The sequence below is a fragment of the Pelodiscus sinensis genome, chromosome 6, assembly GCF_049634645.1.
Source record: "Pelodiscus sinensis isolate JC-2024 chromosome 6, ASM4963464v1, whole genome shotgun sequence".
Classification (NCBI taxonomy): Eukaryota; Metazoa; Chordata; order Testudines; family Trionychidae; genus Pelodiscus; species Pelodiscus sinensis.
The window spans coordinates 14515397-14540395 of NC_134716.1; the positions used below are offsets into that span (position 1 = coordinate 14515397).

General features: G+C 41.5%; 1 protein-coding gene across 2 annotated transcripts in view; it reads left to right on the forward strand.

The window, feature by feature from the left end:
* The window catches only part of LINGO2 (leucine rich repeat and Ig domain containing 2), an 831708-nt gene that overhangs the window by 577681 nt on the left and 229028 nt on the right, over nucleotides 1–24999 (forward strand). For both annotated transcript variants that reach the window (XM_025185824.2, XM_025185823.2), the window contains one exon: nucleotides 1319–1478. The gene's annotated coding sequence lies outside the window, so the exon portion shown is untranslated. The remainder of the gene's footprint in view (nucleotides 1–1318; nucleotides 1479–24999) is intronic.

Here is a 24999-nt window from a genome sequence, read left to right on the forward strand (position 1 = left end):
TTCTGCGCCACTCAGCCAGGCCGCCACGGGGGAGCAAGCAGCCATTGGGGCCCCACACTCCCATGCAGCACGGGCCGCTCAGAGGGAGCAGCCAGCATTTCAGGCAACAGCGCTGCCCAGAGGGAACAGCCAGCATTTCAGCAACAGTGCTGCCCAAAGGGAACAGCCAGCATTTCAGGCAACAGCGCCCCCCAGAGGGAACAGCCAGCATTTCAGGCAACAGTGCCCCTCAGAGGGAACAGCCAGCATTTCGGAATTACAGACTCTCAGACACTGGGCTACTATAGGGTATGTCTACACTACCCTCCTAGTTCAAACCATTACTCCTCGTGGAATGAGGAGTAACGGTAGTTTGGACTAGGAACCCTAGTCCGAACTACCTAGTCCATGCTGCGTGTAGTCGCGCGGCACGGGGTTCGAACGAGCCGGGATTTAAAAATGGCAGCGCCCAGTTTATGCAAATGAAGCCCAGGAAATTCAAATCCCGGGCTTCATTTGCAAGTGCGGTATGCCTACATTACCCTCCTAGTTCGAACTAGCGGGGTAGTGTAGACATACTCATATATATGATATCTACCACAAATTTACAGAAGGTGTCACCAGGTTGAGTGAATGTTGCTGCAGGATGCTGAAATATTGAATTTCTTGACTTTTTTAAAATCTTGCAAGCTTAACATGGAATAGGTGTTGAGAACCAGATCCTTTTCTGGTGTAAATCTGCACAGCTGCATTGACTCTGTGTATTGGTTGAGTATCTGGCCCTGAATATTTTCCCTTCAGATGTAGAAGGTTTTCTGTATATATAAAGTTATCGTGTAAAATGTATAGGTGATTGGTATTAGTTTGTATTTGATCTTGTGCTGTTTGTCACCTGGGAAGCCTGCTATGGAACACCCAAATATTACCTCACAGAGTTCTACTCAGCACTCCTTCCCCAGACAAAATTCCCATTCACTTCAGGTGGGAGCTTTTCCCGTGATGGGGTGTGAAATGTACCCTCTCTGAGAAGGGACTTCCAGCTGTGTTTGCAGCAGAGTCATAGTGGACAGCTATAACTTTATAAAGATAAATATATTATTATTAAGCCTGATAGCTTTAATAGATCAATAACTACATGGTGTAGCAACACATATTCAGCAAAACCAATTTCTGTGGAGCAAAAGCTTCACAGTCTCTGGCCTTAATGTTTATCAAGAGCCATTTATGGGTTTGTACACTCTTCTTTATGAAGCACTTATTGATTAAGTAGTGATGCCCCCTGGTTCTTGGACATGGTTGACTATTTTTCAATTAAAATGAAAGAATATCTGTGTTACAGGTTCATTTCAAGCAGTTGGTGTGCTGTGCCGTGAGAGATGCTGTTGTCCATGACAGGAGAGGATTATTATGATCAAATACTCTATTTGGACTTCACCCAGTGGCCAAGCACATCATATGGTAGACAGCCACGGACTGAACTTTTACTAATAGTGTAACAGGTAAGACTATTGAAATCAATCAATTTATTGACCGCTTCCAGGGCTTCTATTAACTGCAGTTGTTCATAGCATTATATATCGCTCTGCTGTTGGTTTTTTGTATTATATACAACAGATGTCTGCTTTTACTGTATTTTCTCAAAGTGATTTCTGTCATTTAAATTAATCCTTCTATTCTCAAGGCATGATAAGGCAAAGACTGGGCTTAAGATTCACATTAGATAGGTACAATAACATTTTACTCACATGTCTCTGAACAATAGAGAGGAATACAAAGACATGCTTTGACATTATATTTACTGTGTGTGTTTCTCTTAAATTGTGGCAAGGTAAGCACTTGATTTGCCATAAAAACTGCATTAGAATTAATACTGGTCTAAAATATTTGCACAATTATATCTATTCTTTTGTTACTGTGAAAAACTGTTTTGTGCAAACAGAGATTAAAAGAGATTATTCGATTTCACTTCCAAATAACTGATATATTACCTGAAAAATTTTGCTTTATTGAAAAATCAAAATATTTTTGACTTTATCAAAGGACAAAAATCAAAGGGGAGGTACTCTGCTCTTAAGTACATCTGCATAAATCAGGAGGAGCTCTGCTGAACTCAATAGCATTGTACTAGTTTGGAATAAATGAAAGTAAGGTAAAGCTCAGGCCTGTAGAAGCTTAAAATGGCCAGTGTTGCTTTATTTGAAGAATCTTAGAACCCTTGCTTACCTTCAGGCAAGACTCCCTTTTGGTTCCTGGCTAATTTAGCTCCCTGCTTAGAACTAGCCATAGAAATTAATTAATTTAACCTCATGTTATCTAATGTGATGAGAGTCAATCAGCCACTGCTGCATATAACCAGAATTAACCCGATCTGTTGCATCTCCAACAGGTAGCTTAATAGTTCAGGGATTTGTTTCTCTTCACACTCATTCTCTGTCTCTTGCTTTCCTTCCCATGTGAAACTGCAGCTAAAACAAGATCTAGAAACCACTTATTAGTTTGACACAATGAATGAAGTGCCAGACTGCTTGGTCTTGCTAGTGACAGTCCACCTTCTGACATAAAACCCCATGTTTATAGACACTGGTTAAAATCAATAATAGTCATCTTCTGTTTCATGACCTGGTAAAAGGGGTGAGAGTCTCTTACATTTTCTCAATGTTGCTGTATATATATATTTTAAGAAACATTAACAGAAGAACTATTTTTGTGGTTATGAAAGGAGAGGAGACTATAGCTGGTCTGCTGTACATCAGTGCATTGGGAATGAAAAACAATAATTACATCAAGAGGCATATTTGTAAACCTGATTATAAACTTAATCTTATATTCATAATGCCTATCCTCTGAATTCAGAAGTAATTATTTAATGAATAAATTTGTTTCAAATATTTTCACCATAGCTCTAATGTGTGCTATACTTTATCTTGGCAGGCTCAGGAGGAGGGAAAAAAGGCAAAAGTAATGACTGAAATAATATGGCAGTTTACAGTTTGGAGAGTACATGGTGGTGTAGCTGAAATTCTTGTGGTACTGTACTCAGGAAGTTTCATGGCAGTGCTTTTTATAAAATCAAAAACACGTTCTGTTTAAACTATGGGCATCATAGTCTGGGCTTTCTCTCTCACCTTTAAGGTCACTTTATGCTACGTAAACTGTTGTCCAATAGTATATGTCTGTCATAGGTTTAACTCATTTGTTCCAGTTTTACTGTGGTGTAGCTCTGCTGAAATACAGTTACACTGCTTCATAATCCTTAGCCTTTCACCCCCAGCTTTTTGTCCACCTCAAGAAAAGTCTTTGTGAAATTTAATTTCTGGAATAATATGGATGGAAGCAGACAGTGGTGGTACTATGACTTGTAGTTTAAGATGTTGTGTAGGCTATGATACATTCTGTGTGTATAAATACATGCACTGAATACATGCACTTCTTTCTACTTCTTCCAGAAAGGTCCCACTTTTCCCTTGCTTTCCACTCCTAGCCAGCCTCCCTTGCCTACACTATATAAACAAAACATATACTGTTGTCCAATAGATCCTTGATTGGATCCACCTTGTCATCTCCAGCCTGATCCTGGCCTGCATATTTATACCTGCCTCTGGAAATTTCCACTACATGCATCTGACGAAGTGGGTCTTTGCCCACGAAAGCTTATGCTCCTACACTTCAGTTAGTCTATAAGGTGCCACAGGACTCCTCGTCGCTTTTGCAGATTCAGACTAACACGGCTACCCCTCTGATACTTAATTTTACTTAGGAATCCATGCAGTGAGTGTCCCTTTGAATACACTGAAATTAGGGTCCTTTTAGGTGTCTGTAAAGTGCCACCCAAACATATGATGCTACAGAAATAACATCATGATAGATATAGATAAAGCTTTAGCACTCAGAAACATTACACTTCACCACACAATTTGCATTAAGGAGCAAATCTTACTTCCAGTGTATGGTCTGAGTTGCTAGATTGCATACGGTGGTTGTGCTTTGGTGGGTTCTACAGAGCCATGATTCTGTCCCCAAAGTTTTGGTTCAGCAGAATGACTTCAGTGGCTGTTAAAGCCGTTTCAGTGCTTATAATAGCCTTTCTGTCTTCTGAAGTACTCTGACTCATAAGCAGGGGGAGAGAGGGACAAAGAGGGCAATTGTGCTGAGGCCAGACAATTCAAAATGGCCAGAGGTTCCCAGATGCCTGTCCTGCCGCAACTGCAGCAGTGGAAGCAACCAGAACCCTGACGCATTAAATTGCTGCCAGAGCCCTTGGTGGCATGCTGTGGGTAGCACCGAGGACTTGCTGGTGGGGGGAGGGTGCAGTCCGGGTGATGCTAAGGGCTGGGATAGCCAGCCCCGCCCCTCTCTCCCAAGAATCTTCTGGGAACATGTAGCTACCCCCCCCCCCTTTGCCCAAGAACCCAACAAAACTGTTGGTTCCTCTGGGTACTCTTCATTGGGTGTTTTCTGGTGAATCTATTATCCTTTGTTATTCCGAATCCCACCTGAAATCACCCTTCTGTGGTGATGAGGAAATAGCCTTGCAGTGCTGGCAGAATTACAGAAACAAGCTGCTAGCATCTTCCCCGCCTTCTCCCAGAAGAAGTACAAGTTTGCTCGGGCAGGGATAGTCTTGGCCTCTAAATCTAGAACCAATATGTTTTTACAGGAGTCTATCCTTACCTGAGTCCTTTGGGTGGCGGGGGCTGGGTGTGTTACATGAACTCCCCAAATAATAAAGCATCTTCCGTGTTCATTGTTTTAAAAGATTTTTAATGGGAAAATTTTGCTATCCATTTTGCAGTTGTCATCCTTTTTTTCCTCTCAGTGCAATTTTTCAGCAGCTTCTAATAGAGTTGTTAAAAAAAATGCAGCAAGTCTTACCTCAGGATGTCTTATATTTATACTGTTCTTAAAAATCATTGTGCCACCTTTTGAAATTACTGCATAGCACAACTTTAAATATAACAGTTCATAATTTTACAGGACTTCTTTGTGCTTGTTCTTTGAGTAAGAAAGGAAAACAAAAAACACCCCCTCCCCATCCAGAAAGTGATGAATCTGTCATGGTATTACAGCACATTGAGCATAAACAAGAAAGGAACATACTGCAGGCAGGCCAACAGTATTCCACTCCCTGGTTTTGCCTTAAATCTGACATGTAGTTTTTGAGAATTTATTGATTGATTACTATGAAATGCTATTATACTGTGTCCTTCTGCCAGGGTTATTACAGAAGTTCAATAGACAGACATGAAGCTTTAAATAGAGCTCAAATGTTCGTAATAGTGCACCTCTACATTTATGTAAAACATGCAGTTATTTGGGTGCACTAAGGATGAGTGACCAAGTTGGTTCTCATATGATTACAGACTCTAATACAGGGTCTAACTGTTTAAATATGTTTTGATACTTTTTCACCCTCCCTGAATAGGTTATGAAACTAGAACTCACCCTATACCTAGTTTATCTTCAAAAGGCCTCGGGCTACCCTTTCCACTCACTCTCCCACTTTTACAGAGTTATATTAACCACTGTTGCAATTTCATAGTGAGTTTCACAATATTTGGTGTTTTTCTGAATTCACCCAGCTCCTGGAGTCATGTGAATGTATGAAAATCTCAGCATCTTCTTTTCTTCCAAGTTGCCATGGTTACAGGAAAACGTAATCCTTTTACTTGAGCATGTCTTGAAGGATCAGAAACTAGTAGGCAAAGAAAATGAATCCAAAATGTAATCTAAAAAAATACTGTGATCTTGGGAGATCTGGTTCTTAATTTTGAGTGCTTGGAGTTGACAACACTGGAGTTATCTTATCAGTTCCCTTCTATTCCCCTCTTTCCTTCTGTAGTCAATGGATTTAATTTACTAGTACCTTGTTGGATGATTGGTGGCAAAATCAGCTGGTATTCACCCTCCTAAAACTGGCTAAGGATCTTAAGGACTCCTCTGAAGAACTGTCCATTCCACATTAGTGCAGGGAAAGTGGGGTAAAACATTCTTCATTATCTTACTGCTCTGGCACTGTAATGGGAGGGAGGGAAGATGCCTGGGAGTGCAGCAGAGGAGTGTGATTTCTCACACAGCTAAGTGCTCTGAAGGAAGGTCTCAGCTTCAGATTAACAAAGGGCCTGTGAAAAAAAGGGTTGTGTCACAGTTCAGGGCCTATCCACGTGTACCCCCTGCTGGTTGTCCAGCAAAGGCACCCAGTCTTGGGCAGAGGCCCGCACCTCTCTCTCTGCTGACCAGTATTTTTCCAGGCTGCTTGGTACTCTACCTTCACCATCAAGTCCCCAGAAATGCAGATTGCTTCAGTAGGACTGCTTTGTCTTCTCTGAGGCTATAAATACTGTGATTGCCTACAGTTATCACACTGTTGTTTTCCAAGGAAGCACATTTATTTCATTCAGACTGATTCCTCTACCTTTTTTTGTCAGAACGGGATAGGTTGACCACTGAAGGCTTAGCTGGGTGTGTCAGAGAGTGGAAGGGGGACAGTAGACCCAAGGGCTGCCCTCTCATCTTTTGGGGAAATGGCAGTGTTAGGAGGATGAAATCTTCACTTCTGGGTCCAAGAAAAGTGATGTTGAGCCTTTAAGAAGGAGACCCTTTTGATTCTTTCTCACATCTGAATGGTAGAAAGAGAGAACTTCTGCAGAGTTCTCTCCCTCACCCCCCATCTCGTCACCCCCCCCCCATCCGGTCCCCATTCTAATTGACTCTGGATCTGGAGGCTACTTAAGAGCAGTGTTCTTCCAACCCCCAATTTATTGTTAAACAGGGGGAGCGCTAATCAGGCCCAGCCAAAGAGTTTGCAGGTCCCAAGGTGACCTGTTGTGATTGGCTGCACCGCTCCCTGCCAGGACAGCAAGCAAGCAGCCGGGCAGGTGGGTGCCGGGCAGCGCAGGGCCCAAGGCAACCACCATGCTCTCTTTGCCCTAAGGCTGGGCCTGGCACTAATTGGCATTCCTTTAGTTCCACCTAAAATGAAAATAGGGAAGGAGGAGCTACAGTAAATGGCATTGATCAGAAATCCCTCTGTAGCTCCAATCTGCTGTTAGCCATAGTACTGAAAGCTTTACCCAGGGGATCGACAAGAAAACCCAGTTATTATAGCTATTCAGCCTCAGTCATGCTTCAATGGCCAGATATGGTTGGTGATTGTATTATATAGAAAACTAAACATCTGATTTCTCCATACCCTGTGATTACTACGACTGTCTTTTATTTGCTTCCAGAAACCCTCTCTAAATACATCTTTGCAGAATAGGCCATATCAGCTCAGAACAACTCAGTATCCAGTACTCAGAAAAATCTCCCTCAATATATATTTGCTTAAAATGAAATCTCATAATCTGTTCCTGAAATTGGTGTGTCAATTAAAAAGGAGGAGGCTTCTTCACAACTTTGTTTCTCTTAGGAAGCTTTTATCTTTCCAGCTTTATCCGTCTATTCATCATTTAATCATCTCATCAATCATTAAATTTCAACTCTTGAGAGAGCTCAGCAGGCAGGGGAGGAAATATTACATGAAGAAAAAGTGAATATGCCCAACACCAGCATATGCACAAATAAAACTCATTACGCTGCAATAGAAAGCTACCCAGATTGTTTCAGTCTAGACACTCGTCTAAAAAGTCTGGTTAAAGCACATCCTAGCTGAAAAACAGGATTACTATTAGAAACCAGGCTGAATCCTCAGCTCTGATTCTGAGAAGCCCTAAACTTTGGTGGAATACCCACCTGAATGCTGGTCTGGCCCTAGAAATAGGCAAGTAAGTTCTTACATCTTTCAGAATCTGTGTCAGATCAAACTTTGTAAGAAGTCTGGATAATGCCCTCACAGCTTCTCTATTTTTATTTTCAAACCCCTCTGCATTTTTTGTTTCTGGTGAGCACTGTGATGGAGTTGCCAAAAATATCCTATTTCAACTGTATTTCCAGCCTCACCAGGGCTATGTCTATACTGCAAGCCTCTTTTGAAAGATACTTTCGAAAAAGCCTCTTTCGAAAAAGAGCGTCTAGACTGCAAGCGGAACTTTCGAAAAAGCAAGTTTCGAAAAAACAATTTGTGTACCTTTTTCCGATAGGTTTTTATAGCGTAGACATAGCCTGTGACAGGATAAGTTAAGGATGAATTCCAACCTGTACACCAAAATCCAAATAAGTAATGAATAGGCATTGTTTGGATGGAGTGAAGACACAATGAGACAACACTGTAAATTATTTCATTTTGTTGTAGCTCATATGCCCAAATCTCAGCTGTTTTTTTTATTGGCATTGTCGTTCTTCAGTTCTCTGCTCAGTAGCATGTTCAGCACAATTGCAAAGTATAATCTGACCTTTTAGATTTTTGTGGAAAGATCTCTGTTTAATCACATAATCTCATATGAATATCTTAATTGCAATCACCTCAAATGTCACCACTTTCCGCAGTAACAGAACTCTTCAGTCTTTTCAATTTCTTTTCCATCCACGTACACTTGTGCATCTGTTGTCCTATTCCCTATCTTCATAATCTTGATTTCTCTATTTATTTTCAGTTCAATTTTTGCTGATTCCTGATCTGCCTCTAATGTAAGGCCAATCATTTCATTCTACATCATACTTGTGCAATGTCATCAGCAACATGAAGGTCGTATAACTCATCTTCACTACCCCATGTCACACTACCCACAATACCTTTTTTTTTTCCTGATTCATCACTGAGTCCTATTACTAATGCAAAGTGAATTGGTGAAAACATGTTTCCTTGTCTAACTCCTGCCATAATATAGAATTGCTCATCCAGGCCTCTTTTCAATCTTACCATCCATCTACTTCCATCATGTGAACTCCTTAATATGCTGATTAGTTTGTCAGGCATTCCATAGCTCTTAGCAATATTCCACAGGTTCTCTCTGTAGATATTATCAAATACTTTCTTAAAGTCAATAAAGATTATGATGGATTTATGCCAAGCAGTAGCTTTTTATCAGTGCAGGCGATTTCATTGCACAGTTCAGCAAGAACTTTACTGGCTATCTACAGCAATGGAAATAGGATTTTCCAGTACAGGAAGATTCACAAACTCACAAGGACATCATCAGAAAATGAGACTGTCAACCAGATAGACTATGTGAGTATAGCTTTTAAACTTAAAAAAAAAATCATGAAGCTAGAAAGTGTTATCACAATAAAGATGCTCAGGACAAGGAAATCTAGATCTGATTCCAGATTGCAATTAGCAGCCATTCCAGTGTTTTACTGGACCAGGCTGATGGAAGTCTCAATATATGGTCAAACTAAATCAGGGGTAGGCAATAATTTTTGACTGGGGTGGGCTGCTGCAGAAGGGGTGGGATCTCAGGCAGAAGGGGTGAGGCCAGGACACTTCTGTGCTTCCCATTCCACAGACCCTGATTGGTCTGGGAGTGGAGGAACATTGTGAAGTCTTTCCCTTGCCCCTCCCCGAGAGAATCGCCAGCTGTTCTGAACAACTGGTGGTTCCCTCTATGTATCCACACCCCTGGTTGTGGGAGGAGAGTGCATTCTCCCCACACCAGCCCCCAGGTCAATCAGGGCTTGGGGACAGCAGGAACAGACAAAGTCTGTCCCTGACCTGCCATGGAGTGCCACGCTTAGAATCACCTGCCAGCTGAGCAGCAGCTTGATGTTGACTCTAAGTGCTGAGCCCCTTGCAGGGTGGGAGGAGACTTCACACTCCTCCCACCCCCAGGCCAATCAGGGTTTGGGGGTGAGGGGAGCACACAAAGTGTCCTCCTACCCTGCCCCCGTCCTGCAAGAAGCGCATGGCACTTCTAAGTGGCACGCACTCCTTGCAGGGCAAAGGCAGGGCAGGAGGAGACTTCGCACACTTCCCCCCATCCTCAGGCCCTGATTGGGCTGGGGACAGGGGAATGGCAGGACCTCTGTGGGCCAGATTCGGCCTGTGGAGGCCCTTTGGTCCACCCCTGCACTAAACAAAGATGGAAATTAACACTGCAAAATGAAGTAGTGGGCTATCAAAGGGGGGGGGGGGGAGAAAGATACATGAATTACAGGAATATAGGGAGTGATAGACTGGTGAATTGCTATGAAGGCAGAAAATAAATAGTGCGAAACATGGGCAGAATTCTTGGAGGCAGATGCAAGATACAGAGAAAAGGACAAAGAGATAAAGATAGAAATATCTGGGTCCAACAAGGGCTGAGGAAGCAAAAGAAGCAGTGAACAGTAGAGACTTCAGGCAACTCTGAAGAATCATGAAAAACCTCTCAAGGACGAGCCAGGTCATCACAGATAATGATCACCATCAGAGATTCTTATGGATGGATGTTGACAATAAATGAACAATCCAGATGATTTCCATTCCATATTAAACTGTCTCGAGTCAATGATCATGCATGGACTGGAAAGTAATGCCAATGCTAAAAAGGAATCAATAGCACCCACTGATATCAAAGCAGCCATTAAATGCCTCTGATAATATTCTGATGGAACAGATAAAAAAATGAAATATAAATGAAAAAAAAGAGCGCAACAGAAGGGTGATCTTAATATTTGAACTAGAGTACTATTGTATGTTAACAATCCCAGACAAAGTTTAATTATACTGAATAGCATGAAGAAGTTAGTGGATTAAATATAACGTGAAGAACCGGCTGGGTTCCATCCAGGTAGACCATGTTGTGGATAAATGTTCACTGTTTGACAGATCATTGTAAGAGATGCTACTTGGGAAAAAAGCCATTCTGCTGTTCAGTGTGAATAACAACCCCAAGCCCTAACGGGGGTAGTAGCAAATGCTCAATATTGACATAGCACGGTATTTGGATTTCTCCGTCTGATAATTAGATTATGACATAATGGGTCACAGAGTCAAGGAGCCTCTCCCCTTCCCTAAACATGGGGCAGAATCTGGGTTCTGTGGAGTATGTATTCTGGGTGGTTTTGTGATTAAATAGATACAAATGTACTTAAACACATGCACTCTCTTATTTGAAATTCTGGACTAAAATGGGAAATAATATTTTGCTGGAATTTCAGCAAAATATGAATCTTGTTCCTTTCCTGTCCACATTAATATTGTAAAATGCAACACTACAATAATCACATTCTAAACTGAAAGAAAAATAATGACTAACAATAATAAATTCCATGAAATTGAAAGACTGGTCCTACTACAGTACTGATTTTCTGGAATAGCTGCGTTCTGGCAAAATATATAGGCAGGTCAGTTTCTCACTGCATACTGGGAATTCTTTGGCTACTTTGATTACATTAGTTCTATTGCAGCTTCACACAGTGTAATGAAACATTTATGGGATTTTTTTGTAACTTGGCATATGCTCTTCTCTAAGCTAAGCTGCGTGGTGTATTTAAACATATGAAAGGATAGCTAAATACAGACTGTTTGCTTTTCTGTGTTTTAACTTAAAACCGATCCCTATTGTCCTTGAATGGTGAACCCTTTAAAATGGAAGAAGGAAGGAAGGTATTACAGGAACATGTGGTCTCTGTTGTTCATGAGCTGTAAGCATTTGGTAACAGTGCTTTCAGCAAGGAGGAATAGTTATCTGGGAGAAGATGCACATCTCATGCTAGTGCTAACGTGAACTATGTTGAGTGAAACAAGGGTTGATCTAAAACAGCATCATTCATCTGAAGAAGTGTGTTGTGCCCACGAAAGCTAGATATCATCTACATGTTTTGTTAGTCTTTAAGGTGCTGCTAGACTACTCGTTATTTTTTAAGTTTTTCTAAAATAGCAGTCATTAATCAAATTGTCAAACAAGTGCCACTGAATTTTTTGTTTTTTTGGGGGGGGGGGGTTGGGGGCTTGAATAATATACTTAAATACTAAAGGGCAATTTTTTCAAAGTTATTTGTGAGCAGATTCAGTCATATTTTTGTGCACTGGATGTTTGTGAGCATGTTAAAGACATGCAAGTCATGTACTTATTTATTCATGTGATCCATCAGGAAACTCACTGACGATTTGTTCATGCAAACACCTTAAAAACCCTTCACTGGGGATTTACACAAAATTGTGGGGGAGGTGTTAATATGGAGGCTAGTTACACACATTTAGCTCTGAAATAGCAGGAATTTGGCTATCATCTCATGCCATTGCTCATCAGAATTATGCAGAGCTCAGTGGGCTTGGCTCAAAAGGTTTCTTCTTAAACTTTTCTAATGTTTCCTGTGAGGTTGGTGATTGATTGATTGATTGGTAATATACAAGCTCAAAGTCAAATGCTGTTGAAAGCCTGAATTCAGATATTGTTTCTCTAACCCTGAATATATCTCACACACACACACACACACACACACACACACACACACACACACACACACACACACACACACACACACACACACACACACACACACAACCTGGTGAATATACAGGCAGTCCCCGACTTACGTGGATCCGACTTATGTCAGATCTGCAGTTACGTACGGGGCTCCCCCGGAGGACACGGACTGCGGGACCTCGCGGTCCTGCCGCCCATGTACTCCGGGGCTTTCTCCGCGTCTCCCTGGTCTGCAGACCAGGAAGACACGGAGCAAAGCCTCGGGGAAGCCGGCAGCGGGACAGCCCAGGCACCCCGCGGCTGTCCCGCTGCTGGCGTCCTCAGAGGCTTTGCTCCCCGTCTCCCTGGCAGACCAGGGAGATGGGGAGCAAAGCCGCAGAGGACCCAGGTGGCGGGACCGCGGTGTGTCTTGTTCCGCCGCCCGCGTCTTTCTGGTCTGCTGGGGGGGGGGGTGCAGCTAGTACGCCCCCCTCCCCTCCCAGCAGACTAGGCTTTTCTCCAGACGCCTGTGGCAGCGCAGCTGGGGCGCTACCGGTTGGTCCCGCAGCGCTGCTCTGGGCGCTACTGGACCAACCCGGCAGCACCCCAGCTGCTCTGCCCCAGGCGTCCTGATTCAGCCGCTGCTGGTCAGTTTCAGCAGCGGCTGAATCAGGACGCCTGGGGCAGAGCAGATGGGGTGCTGCCGGGTTGGTCCAGTAGCGCCGAGGAGCGGTGCTGCTGGAGCAACCCAGCAGCACCCCAGCTGCTCTGCCCCAGGCGTCCCCAAGTCAGCTCCTGCTGAAACTGACCAGCACTGACTACAGGAAGCCCGAGGCAGTGTTGCTCTGCCCCGGGCTTCCTGGAATCAGCTGCTGATCAGTTTCAGCAGCAGCTGACTTGGGGACGCCTGGGGTTCTTAAGTTGATTCTGTATGTAAGTCAGAACTGGCGGTCAGTTTCAGCAGCGGCTGAATCTGGACGCCAGTTCCGACTTACGTACAGATTCAACTTAAGAACAAACCTACAGTCCCTATCTTGTACGTAACCCGGGGACTGCCTGTATAGCAGAATCAGGCAAATATCGACAGGTTTCATGGTGAAAGTTTTGCAAAGTTCAATCAGAAGAGGTTTTTATTCGCATACAAGGTCTCTCTCCCAGTCCCACAAAATTATTTTATCTCATTTGTACTAAAATCTGCCCATAATTTGTTCATGCAATTTGCTCTATTGAGTTATGAAGCTTTGAGATAAAATCATGACTCATTCCAATTAATGAGATAGATTCACTAATGTATTTGTACTTGGAAGTAACTTTGTTTGAAATCATGTTATTTAATTAATCAGCAAGCAGTAGTATTAATTACTCTTTTACTTGCAAAGGACTAATCATGCAATACACACTGAGTAGTACTTATTTACATCTTTCATATTCAGCATCTGCAAACTATTATAGGCAAATAAACATATATATATTATTGATAAGACTTCCTTGAGTTACCGATACTTTGATATGCAACTTTTGTGTCTTTTAGACCAAGTAATTTTTCATGGCATAGCAGTGTTGGTTAAGGGAATAATTATTTTTTACTCTCCACATTTCTATACTAATGTGCATGAAGTCATACCAGCTAAAAATTATTTTGCTAGTATAGCTTATTTTGCTTGACAAACCAATATACATTTATATTGGCAAAAATCACTGTTTTGTTGGTATAATCCATGTCTATCCTGAGAAGATTTTCTGGTACAGTTATGCCTGGATAGATGTTCTGGCAAACCTTATTTAGAGTAGACCTAGCCTAAGTAAATTAATTTGAAATGTTGCATTTCAATGATTTTATAGTGGAAAGAGGAGAGAAAATGTCCTATTTCCAGTTAGTGCTGGGAGTGGCAGGTGTATCCTGTCATTTTCCTAGTTCTGTTTGAAGGTGCAGTGTTAGATAATAAACACATTTAAATAAGCAATCAGCTGCCTCAATTAGATTTCACTAGAACTTAAAAATGTATCAGTAAGTATCACTCAAGTTTCGTATTTAATGTTTTCATTTCACCCAATTTGGGTGATGAGAACTAGGCTGTTCTGTTTAATTTTTTGTGTCTATCCAAGTGTGTCTAGACAGCCCCTTCTGTCAGAATAACCTACACAATTTCTGCTGTGCAAATTGCGTAGCTTATTCTGAGTCTAAATCGAAAGAGCTTATTTTGAAATTTGGCACTGTCTACAAAACACTAAATTTCAAAATAAGGCACTATTCCAACAAATCCCTTAACCCACATGGATCGAGGGTTACAGTGATGCCGGAATAGTGTGCCCACTTTTTCAGGAAATAGCAGGTGCTTTTAAAGATGTGGTGTTGCTATTTTGGATACTTCCGGTATCCCAAAAGAGCAACGATGTCTAGATGTAGCCTCAGTTTCACTTTTTGGTTCTCTTACAATATGATGGAACTGTATTATTTGGGCTCCCTATGTTTGTTTTCTTTATATTTTTACAAAGTTGTGTATCATTTTAGCGAAATCTTAAAATTCTTGATGTTTACTCAGACCTACTCCAACATGAGTTTTACAAGAATAGTGACTGAATAAGGAATTTGAGATGTTGCTCAGTTCTGTTTGTTAAAACATTGTTTTTAAATCTAAATCTAATCTGATATTATACTGTTCTTTTCATGGGAAAATTCTTCTCTTTGTGAAGTGGAGTAAACAACGTATGGATATGTTTGGATTTTCCTTTTCGGAGGATTATTACTAGATCCCTGTTTAGTGGATCTATAGCTTTTGATTCCCAACTTTGATTGTTTTCTACAGTCCTCCGTCTGTCCCAGGGAAGATAATGGAGCAGGTAATTAGGGAAATCATATGCAAACACTTGGAAGGTAATAAAGTGATAGGGAATAGCCAGCATGGGTTTGTGAAGAACAAGTCATGCCAAACTAATCTGATAGCTTTCTTTGATAAGATAACGAGCCTTGTGGATAAGGGAGAAGCGGTGGATGTCATATACCTAGACTTTAGTAAGGCATTTGATACGGTCTCGCATGATATTCTCATTGATAAACGAGGCAAATATAACTTAGATAGGGCCACGATAAGGTGGGTGCATAATTGGCTGGATAACCGTAGTCAGAGAGTTGTTGTTAACGGTTCTAAATCCTGCTGGAAAGGGATAACAAGTGGAGTTCCTCAAGGGTCTGTTTTGGGACCCGTACTGTTCAATATCTTCATCAATGATGTAGATATTGGGATAGAGAGTATGCTTATTAAGTTTGCAGATGATACCAAACTGGGTGGGGTTGCGACTTCTTTGGAGGATAGAGACATAATTCAAAATGACCTTAGCAAGTTAGAGAAATGGTCAGATGTAAACAGGATGAAGTTTAATAAAGAGAAATGCAAAGTGCTCCACTTAGGAAGGAACAATCAGTTCCATACATACAAGATGGGAAGCGACTGTCTAGGAAGGAGCATGGCGGAAAGAGATCTAGGGGTCATAGTGGACCACAAGTTGAATATGAGTCAACAGTGTGATGCTGTTGCAAAAAAAGCAAATATGATTCTAGGTTGTATCAACAGGTGTGTTGTAAGCAAAACTCGTGAAGTCATTCTGCCACTCTACTCTGCGCTAGTTAGGCCTCAGCTGGAGTACTGTGTCCAGTTCTGGGCGCCACATTTCAAGAAAGATGTGGAGAAATTGGAAAGGGTACAGAGAAGAGCGACAAGAATGATTAAAGGTTTAGAGAACATGACCTATGAAGCCAGGCTTCATGAACTGGGCTTGTTTAGTTTGGAAAAAAGAAGATTAAGGGGGGACATGATAGCGGTTTTCAAATATCTAAAAGGGTGTCACAAGGAGGAAGGAGAAAATTTGTTCCTCTTGGTTTCTGAGGACAGGACAAGGAGTAATGTGCTTAAAGTGCAGCAGGGGAGGTTTAGATTGGACATTAGGAAAAAATTCCTAACTGTCAGGGTGGTCAAATATTGGAATAAATTGCCAAGGGAGGTGGTGGAATCTCCCTCTCTGGAGATATTTAAGAACAGGTTGGATAGACATCTGTCAGGGATGGTGTAGACGGAGCTTGGTCCTGCCTTGAGGGCGGGGGGCTGGACTCGATGACCTCTTGAGGTCCCTTCCAGTCCTATTAATCTATGATTCTATGATATTACTCTATTTCATTTTCTTAATAATAGCAGTAGAATAGTTCATTTTCTTTAGGTAAAACAAATACAGCAATAAATTTGCTTTCACCAGCACAATGATGAATAGATATATTGTATGACAGACACCATAGTTGTGACTGCTTGAGAGAAATTAATGCAGCATATGAAAGAGCATGAAACATAGCCTACTGCCTCTTTCTTTTTCTTAAAACTAGCAGTGACCCCCTGTCACGTTGCTGGATCTTGAGGGGAGCAGCCAGATCACTGATGCACCCATAGGTGGGGGTGTTGGCCCCAAAAATGGTATAGAAGGGGGCCATGTGAGGTATTGAATAGAAGCTTATTATCTGATAATCCTATGTACGCTGTTCATGTGTTTGTATAATGTCTGTGTCTGCAATTATTAGCATGTACTTGTACGGACACTGAAGATTTCCCTGCATGTGGTTAAGCATTGGGCAGGGCTGAGCCTGTGGACATGCTAATTACCGAGGCCCTGTGAACAATGGCTTTCAATGGGCCAAGGACACACCCAAAGAATGGGGGCTGTCACCTGAGAGCAGCCAGCAGGGAACACAGAGAGGCTGAGGACCAGGTGACCTGCTGCATACCAGAAGAGGCCAGGAAGGAGGTATAAAGAGGCCATGAGGTCGATGCCATTTTGTTCTCAGCTCAGCACTTCATCCCAGAAGCAGCACTGCAGAGATCGAAGAGCCTGGAAGACCTGTGAACCCATCCTGATGATAGGATGTGCAACAAGAATTTTTAAACCAGCAGCTGTACATCTCTGCTAGAGCCTGCATCGAGGACTGGGAGATTTGGTGCATGTAACGTACTATTCTTTAACAACCTTACTCTCATGCTTTTCTTTCTTGTGTTAATAAACCTTTAGTTGTTAGATGCTAAAGGATTGGCTCAGCGTGATTTGTGGGTAAGGTCCAGAGGGTAAATTGACCAGGGATCTGTGGCTGGTTTCTTGGAACCGGACAGAACTTGTTCGGGGTAGGTGGGATTGGGTGCTAGGACCCCCCACCTGTGTATGAGGCCCGGGGCCATCTGGGGCACGGATATTGCAGGGGTGCCGGAGGGGTTTTGCTCGTGAGGCTTCAAGCAGGCAGCTGAAGCGCTCTGTGGGACTGGTTTGTGGCCTGTTTGGAGAGGTCACCAGTCTGGGGGCTGTAAGGAGCCCCGGATTTGAGCAATTTGCCCTGAGCGGACGCCCTCAGCTGTGCCCAGACACGACCCGGTCCGTCACACCCCCGCTTTCCTAATTCACTAGATCTGTTTTTGCATGTGGGCTATTTATGCAGCTCAATTGTTGTTATGCACCATTTAGAGCTTCTCCATTGCTATGTTTGATGTAATCTGAGAACAAATGAAACCTTAAGAGGAAAACGAAAGAATCCCCATTCTTCACAATTTGTATATAGGATGCAGAATGTGACATAAGTTAAATGTTGAAAAGTAAAAATGGCTCGGATTTAATAGGAAATTATATAGTTTATAAGCTTTTGGGTTTCCCAGAAGTACAATCAAATGTATCTGTTGGCCCCTAAAATCAAAATGCATGCTAGAAGTACTAATTTCAGGAGGATACAATGAATCAAAGGCAAGAGATGTGACAGAGTTTGGATTCCTTGGGTTGTAATTTGGGCTTTTGGTAGAACAAAGGCGTGCCTTCTTCATTCTTCTGGTCCATAGCCAATGGAAGTTAAGGAAATTACTTGATCAACTACAGAAGGTTTTTTTCAATTCCTGAATCTGGATGGGTAGATTATGCAGACAGAGTTCTTTGACATATACCACAGTTTAACAATCTGAGAGGCATAGTCTTCTCTTTTGTGTCAGATCAGGGATATTTTGTAGTGTAGTTTTAATGATTGTATACCTTACTTTGTAATGAAAGCATTACACCTTTGAGCAGTTTGAATAACACTAGACAGTAGATGTATGTCTATACATTTATACCTCACCAAGCCTGCCAAGCACTAACTGTCCCTTTGGACCCTGCTGATGAACACTAACCATTCACTAGTGTGCTGTAACCTAGTTCTGATTTGAAGCAGTGTATCTCAATAGACACTAATTTTGAGTGTGCAGCAGGTTAGTGTAGGGTGGGATCACACTCCAGTTGTGAACTAAATGTGGATTTGTAGATGAGCCCTATGTGGCAACCAGGTTGGAACTCCTATTTCTCTCTTCATCTCTCTGTTTCTGCACTGTGAACATAAAGGTTATGGATATGAACATGATTAGATTGGGCTATTTGCTGTAGAGGGATCTCAGACAAAAGGAAGCTGAACTTCATTCTCAGAGGAGGTTGAATAAGGAATGGAGGTAACAGAGTATCCAGTCAAAGGTGAGGGAGTTTTGATTCTCCTATGCAAACAATGCCAGAAAGACTCTGGTACAGGACAGGACAGATGTTAAGCGAGATGATTGTGGGGGGCGGGGGCTATTTTACAGATGTCTATTTTCAGTACATGATTAATTATGAAGAGTTCTTTTGCACCTGACCAGAAGCATTCACAAATATCTATCCAGGTCAAGTAGACTAATTTAGCACAATCCCATCTCTGAATAAGAATCCATATGTAATTGGCATGTGATCTTGGGAGTATGAATAATTATGTAAATAATTATAAAATGAATGGAGCTGGTGGCCTTCTCAGGAAAGGTGTGGGAGGTAGGAGGAAATGATACCGGGCACAGAAACTTTTCTACATAGAATACAGTAGAGAGCAGTTGGGAATATATAGGACCAGGCAAGTTTGGAATTACTCATGAAGCCCACTGGGGCAATGCGTATAAAACAAAGGCGCAGGAAGGCAGCCTGAGTAGCCACAGCCCTGTGAACAAAAGGTGAAGGATTCAGTGCAAAGCTGCTGCACCATTCATACAAATTGATGTAACTGCAGAGAGAATCCCACAACTCAAAGGGAAAGGCCTAAACTAAAAATAGCACTAAAACTTGTAAAAAAAAAATTTTTTCAAGAAAAATTTCATTCTATTAGGGAGATCAGCTCCTCATCTCTATAATGGTGCCTTCATCTGTGTAACAATGCTCAGCTGAGGTACTTTATGCTCCCTTCTGCTTTTTTATAAAAGGGGACAGGTGACTGTTCCGCTGTACAGTTGCTGGCAGCTGCTCCCTGAAGCAGACTGGGATGGTGGGGGCTGTGCTAATCATTTGTGAGTATAATTCCCCCATGCTTGCTTCTCCCCTGTGGTCATTCATGAATATAATTCTCCCTGTTATCACACCCATTACTTTTCATTCAATGCGAAAAAAATCACATTCCACACACATCCTATTGTTCTGGCATAACGAAATCCTGACATTGCTTTAAGATAAGAGGAGGCTGCATACCAAATACTAGTTCTTACTATTTAGGAGGAGTTCTTGAAGAAAGGGACTTAGACAGAGTCACAATTCTAACTTGTATAGTAAGATAAAGGACCTGAACAGTAGGGATCTTACTGAAGATTGTAATTTTCATGAATTTCTGGACAAACTTATAGCATGCTGTAATTGTTGTGCATAGTGATATTGTAGGTTGAGATGCCCTGGAAGCTAAAGTTAGTTGATTGACAAGATTTATGTTGCTTTATCTAAAAAGCATTTAATTCTATATTCCAGGAAACAGTAAATGAAACTGAAAGGCTAGAGATTAGAAACAACGAATAGAAACACAGTTAGCCAGTGGAACTCACTGCTACGAGATATCATGAAGTTCAGAAGTCCAGCAGGATTTGTATGTATGTATTTATAATACACACACTCTCCAAAATTATATTTGGAGACCAGATAATAAAATCTACAGGGCTACAGATTTTCATATTGCAAGATATGAGCCAAGAGCCAAACCCTATTTGCTCTAGTTCAGCTGGAAATTCCCCTCAAAGCAGATTTTTATAAAATTATCTTTTACAAGTTTTCTTGAACCTTCTTAAATGTTTAGTATTGGCCATTACTGGAAACAGCTTGCTAGACTAGCAGATCAATTGGTGTCATCTGATATATGAATTCTTCTGTTTGGATAACAGAGCCTTTTAAAATGTGGGAACCTAGCACTGATATTCTACAGTCTACATTTTCTGGACTCCCACAAAAATCAAATATATGCAGAAGCTGAAAACACTGAAAATGAATGCCAGTTGCCTACTAGTATTTTCATTATCTGCAAATACCACATCAGGAAGTGTGAACATGACTAGAAAGTGGAATGATTTTTTTTTTATAAAGTAACACTGGTTCATGTAAATCAGCACTGAACAATAAAATATATAAGTGAAAAATTTCCTCCAGCCCCATAGAAGACATTTCTTTCTGGTGAAAAGGGGATGACATTGTAAAACATTTGCTGAAAATAAATGATAACTTCTGAGATCTCTTTAAATATCTCAGAGTATTGCATTGTCTGGATAAAGCTAAGCTAAGTATTGTTGTGGTTGGTATACCCTTCTTTGGATGTGGAAGTGTGGTGGCCACATGCAGTAGGTACCCTGGAAAAGCAATGCCATGTCCAAGTAACGCATCCGCTTTTCTGAACATTTTTTTAAAAAGTAGACGCACTCTTTTGCCATCCTTGTAAACCTCGTTCTAGGTGGCATAAGGGATGTGTCAAAAGAGCAAGTTTTTCTGAAATGTGGTGCCATGTAGACATGCCAAATTTCAGAAAAACCTCTTTCAAAACAACATTGGAAAAAGATGTGTAATTTCCATACCGCCAATTGCATATCTTTTTCCGATTTAACTCTGCAGTCTAGACGTAGCCTTAGGGACTGTAACTAGAGCTGTGACTGGTTAGAAAGGGTTCAGTCCCTTGAGTTTGAGCTGGTTCTATTTATGGGGATGGAATAGTGTTCTTCTATGACCAATCAACAGGTTATGAAGACTGATTTATACCCAGACCAGGATTCCATCATCCTCTCTAAATCATGCTGCTTACCTGCCTCTAAGCCACAGGAAGGAAAATGCAATCCTTAAGGCCCACTCTAGTCTTTGAGCCATATCCTCAGCTGGGACAAATCAATATAACTTCATTTTCGGACCTTGGAGTTTTACTAGTATGAAGTTCTTGAAATGTGTGAAATAGTCTCTGCCACTAGTCATGTTTAATTTGACAACACTAACAAAAAAAAAACCTAAACAAAGGAAATTAAACAGTTGTTTTTTTTCTTTGTGAGGCCTCATAGAAGATTTATGACCAGCAAATGAAGTACAATCTGCTAGTTTGGGTGTTTATTGTATTGCATTTACTTAGTCACACATGCTCTTTTTGAGCTCAATTTGCTTTACTCCTTTATAAATGTGATTTTGTTTAAAATTCCTCCTTGTTGTCATTTGAGGGTCTAGAGCTGTTTGGAAAGCATGTACCTCCAGCCACCCACTCCACCTTTTTTTTCCTTTTTGCAAAACTGTCTGAAATTTTTTATTATCATTTCAATTAGGAATGGAAACAGATTTTGAAATGTGGAAAGTCTCTGCAATTTGAAATTGTCAGGCTGTAACTATGTCCTGTGGGTACTCACGTACCGGGGAAGGGTCTTGAGAGTTCTAGGTTCAATTTCTTGCTCTGTCACAGACTCTTTGTGTGATCTTGAGCAAATTACCTCACCTCTCTGAACATCATACTCCATCTACCATCTGGGGATAATACTTCTATTCTCCATGGCTACGTCTACACTGGCACCCTTTTCCGGAAATGCTTAAAATGGAACAGTTTTCCATTGTAAGTATTTCCGGAAAAAGCGCATCTACATTGGCAGGATGCTTTTCCGGAAAAGCACTTTTTCTGGAAAAGCGTCCGTGGCCAACGTAGACACGCTTTCCCGGAAAAAAGCCCCGATCGTCATTTTCGCGATCGGGGCTTTTTTGCGGAAAAGACTACTGTGCTGGCTACACTGGCCCTTTTCTGGAACAGTTTTTCCAGAAAAGGACTTTTGCCAGAACGGGAGCAGCATAGTTTTTCTGGAAAAACACTGACAATTTTACAGTAGATCATCCTTGCTTTTCCGGAAAAGCAAGCAGCCAGTGTAGACAGCTGGCAAGTTATTCCAGAAAAGCGGCTGCTTTTCCGGAATAAGTGGCCCAGTGTAGACACAGCCCATGTGTTATCCTATTATTTTAATTGCAAGCTCTTCAGCGTAGGGATTATCTCTGTAATGCAAACAATGAACAATGATAAAGCATTTTATTCAAGTCCTCCTGCATGGGCTCTCATTTACCTTTTATTTTTAAGTGAAGGTGACAAGCTATGAGGATGAGAGATGAGAGACCACAGAACAGGCAAAAACCAAGCAAAAATCTAGCCTGGAGGGACCACTTTTATGTGTGGGAAAAAAAAAGTTTTGTGGAAGATTCTGGTTCAGATTTGGTCCTCTCAGACAGATTGTTAAAATATTCATTAACAAGAATTCTTCCATAAGTGTAAGAATTTTGTTAGTGAATATAGCTATCGCTGATTATAATAATTAGAGCTGTAGAGATGCTCAGGCAGCTAGTCAAGGGTGTCATTTTGGACGCATGTGGGGGCAGCAGCCGTGTGCTCTGGGACAGGGCTTGCTTTTCATCCCATTCCCTAGATGCTAAGGGAGTGAGGGGAAAGTGCTTGCATTCCATGCATTCCTCACACCTGGCTGGTGAGCTCTCTTGTGTGAAAGTCAGGTGTGAAAGGCATGCATGGAATGCAATCACTTTTCCCTCACTGCCTTAGCATCTGGGGAATAGGATGAAAAGCAATCCGCATCCTGGAGTGCATGGCTGCTGCCCCCCAACGTGCCCAAAATGGTGACTTTGCAGCTAGTATCCCCCAGAAATTCTGTTCTACTACAGTTTTTATATAGGACCCATGATCATAACTTCCGAAGTCTCTCAGTGTTATACCTACACTGATGCTAGGATGGGCTTCAAATCAATTTGACTGATCAATTTAACACTTGACTTAACTGCATTACAGGACACAAATAAAAGTAATATAATCCTGTGTTGTATTACTAAAAAGCATTCAGTGTTTTTACAACTCCCATAACTTACCTTAATATGCATAAACACTTCTATTCAATCTGATCAAGTTACAATGAATCCCACAGAAAATTAATTTGATTTATTCATACACATAGGCCCATGGTTTTCTGAATTCACTGTGAGCTCCTGTTCTTAGATGCTAGCCTTCGTCTCTGATTGTCTTTGATATTGCTGAGTATCCAAGATCTTGAGTAACTGATGGTGAAGATGTTTTCTTGGATGACATTTAACGCCCTCGATGGCCGGTGAAAGTTTAATCTAATAAAACAAGAATTCAGCATTGCATATACTAGTACCTTAAATTGTGAATAACATATTTGTGATAGGTTCGGTTACAGAGACTATCGCCTCATATGCTAAAATATTACTAAGCCTACTTACCTGCCCTCTGGGGTGTCACACCACTGAGTCCACAAAGCCTCCAGCCTCTTCCAGCATTGTCACAGAGCTGGGGTCACAACTCACAGCAATGCACCACAGATACTGAGATCAGCTCAGCTCTGGGAAGGCTCATTCATAGGGACTTGGTATAGCACTCATATACACAGCCCCACTGGGACCAGAACCCCAGATAAATGCATCTTACTTTGTTTAAAGTTTATACTGAGGAAGCTCATAAATTGTTTCCCCCTTTATCACTGAAAGAAAGATACACAGCTGGGCTACGTCTACACTGGCCCCATAAAACGGAAGAGGCATGCAAAGCAGGTAAGTCAGAATAGGGAAATCCGCGGGGGATTTAAATATCCCCCATGGATTTAAATAAACATGTCTGCCGCTTTTTTTCCAGCTTGGGGAAAAGCCGGAAAAAAGCATCTAGACTGGCGCAATCCTCCGGAATAAAGCCCTTTTCCGGAGGATCTCTTATTCCTACTTTAAGAGATCCTCCGGAAAAGGGCTTTATTCCGGAGGATCGTGCCAGTCTAGACGCTTTTTTCCGGCTTTTCCCCAAGCCGGAAAAAAAGCGGCGGACATGTTTATTTAAATCCACGGGGGATATTTAAATCCCCCAGGGATTTCCCTATTATGACTTACCTGCTTTGCATGCCTCTTCCATTTTATGGGGCCAGTGTAGACGTAGCCCTGTTGTTTCAGTAGCAATTATCATCTGATGAAGTGGGTTTTACCCATGAAAACTCATAATTCTACATATTTTGGTTAGTTTCTAAGGTGCCACAGGACTACTCATTTTTCCAGTAACAATTAGCTACACTAGATTTATTAATAAACAAAATGATTCTATTAAGTATGAAAAGTAGGATTTAAGTGGTTGCAAGTAATAGCAGACAGCTAAGCTTAATGCTAATTATTTATCCTAACAGTAGTTCTAATCATTTTTTCTCACAAGCTAGGAAGCTTTTCAACTTGGCACCAATCTTAGTGTTCAGTTCCAGGTGGCTGCAGCACTTTACAACCTTAGATGGTGAATTGGGGTGTCCAGGTCTCTGCCAGCAGTCCCTATTATCTGGATCCTCATTTATATAGAGATTTTGCTTAAAGTGGGTATCCTTTGTGTTCAGTTTAAACTTTTTTAGACTCCCCATGGAAAAGTGAAGCTTCCAAAATG